At 31.0% G+C, this 2,091-nt stretch overlaps 1 long non-coding RNA gene across 1 annotated transcript; it reads left to right on the top strand.

The window, feature by feature from the left end:
- The first annotated feature begins 833 nt into the window (after window positions 1-833).
- LOC131171713 (uncharacterized) lies at window positions 834-1,802 on the top strand. The gene is made up of 3 exons (XR_009142367.1): window positions 834-1,276; window positions 1,368-1,457; window positions 1,592-1,802. It is a non-coding gene; the product is annotated as an uncharacterized LOC131171713 (long non-coding RNA).
- The last annotated feature ends 289 nt before the right edge of the window (window positions 1,803-2,091 follow it).

Genomic DNA, 2,091 nt, shown 5'->3' with positions numbered 1-2,091 from the left:
GTTTGTCCTATGGTAGGTACCTCGAAACCCAATATTGGTTCAAATTTAATTCCTTGTTTAATTAGTTCATACCTAATGATTGTGAACTTGATGTCTTAAATATATATATATATATATATATATATATATATATATATATATATATATATATATATATATATTATTGTAGATTAGATGTAAATCCATAAGTGGAGGCAATGCTCTGCAATTAACTATCACAGAAGCAATGAAGTTGGGAAGAGAAGCTGCTGAATGCATCAGTGGAAATTTTATAAAAGTAGGTTTTTAGTTAATTTTGTACATTTTGATTTAGATCTAATTGTTTGATAGTATCTGGAAATTCATTTTTTATTAAATCAGTCTTAGATAGATAATGCAGAATATTTGAAATATAGTAAATATAATAAGCTTTGAATGGTGAAAATAACATGTAATTTTGAATTGCCAATTAAATGAATTGGTAATGGACTGAACTTTTTTACAAGAGAGAAGGCAGAGTTTAATTATTCAAATTGAGATATTATTTCCTGACTATGAACTTCTCAAATACCAAAATTGGCAGGTTGATTGTTGGTTTTTTTTTTTTTTTTTGGGTCTCAGAATAGTTGCCTCTCTCGCACATGTTCTTTGGTTATTATTTACTGTAGTTTCCTTAATTTCACTTCTGGATTTCCTATTTCACTTCTGGATTTCCTACTTTTAGCAAATGAGAAAGAAATTTTAATGACATAAAATAATATGAATAAAGTGAAGGTTTCGTACATAATTAATAATCTAGGTCCACCTTTATCTTTTTTAATATGGTGACGTAATGGCAAATTTCAATGCTAAAAAGTGCTCCTAGATGTTATAATTCTTGTTTTGGTAATTGAACATTGCAAGTATTTAACACTGTAATCAAAAGGCAATGGAAACCAGAGGGTATATTGATCACATGTGAGGTTGTATGGCTGTTGATCACGGCTTACATTTCCAAAAAAAATAGTAGCAGCTATTATTTTTACTTAAAAGGGTAGCAGGGCTTATTGTTCAAATTCATGTAGATTTTCAAATCCAGGATTTGGGCAATCTTCCATGTTTCTTAACGCAGTCTAAAACCATGGAATTGATGGGCAATTTTGAATTAAGTTTGTGAAATCCATATGTTGAGGGAGAGGGATTTCACAAAATCCCACGTACTAGGCTGGTTTCAAATCCTTTTAATTTGAAGAATTCATCAAAATACATGGATTTTCTCATCCTTTTTCTATATTGGTGGTTTTCTCTAGTTCCATGGGTATTTTAACTCACTTAAATACTTTGTATCAAAGATTGCCTTAAACACTCTTCTTGTTTTTCTTGATCATCCTCTGCTATTGATATCACAGGCAAAGGCTCTTGGTCCACATGACGACGAGGATGAGGAATCAAATGATGACTACAGCGATGAAGAAGAGTCGCAATCACCAATTGACAAGGTGGATCCTTTTATTTTCTTTGTGCATACTATCAAAGGTAAGGGAACCTTTTTCCCTGTTGTATATTTAGGTTGACATCCAATTACTTTGGTCACATCTGACTTGCATCTAATTTGATGTTACTTTGAATGAAGTGATGCAAGCATCAGATCCATTGAGGTTCTAGAATACAAACACTGGACTTCCATCACCAAGAGCTAGCAAATGGTGTTGCCTAGCATGTTGAGCAGAGGAGAGCAGTGATTGAAAAGGAAAGAATGGAAAAAGCAAATAATGTTTAGAATAATAGTTTTTTTTTTTTATGGATGTAATCTTAATTTAATTTGCTTGTTATGAATATATGATACTTTGCAAGGATTATTTAATTTTAATAATATATGCATTTAAATTATATGGAATCAAGATTATTGTGATCGATCTATTGTATTTGATTATGAATTTTTGTGATAAATTCATAAAAATTATAAGAAATTAAAAAAAAGTGACAAATAATGCCAAATTAGCAGCGGATTATTGATGGATTTGCGACGGACATTTGGTTGATGGTCATTGGGATTTAGCGACAGCAATTGGTGTCGCTAATTCTGTTGCTAACATTAGCGACAGAAATAGAAAATGGTTGCAAAAATTAGCG

This window comes from Hevea brasiliensis, chromosome 13, assembly GCF_030052815.1.
Source record: "Hevea brasiliensis isolate MT/VB/25A 57/8 chromosome 13, ASM3005281v1, whole genome shotgun sequence".
Taxonomy (NCBI): Eukaryota; Viridiplantae; Streptophyta; class Magnoliopsida; order Malpighiales; family Euphorbiaceae; genus Hevea; species Hevea brasiliensis.
The sequence above is the reverse complement of the archived record's forward strand: the minus strand, read 5'-3'. Positions and strand labels throughout refer to the sequence as shown.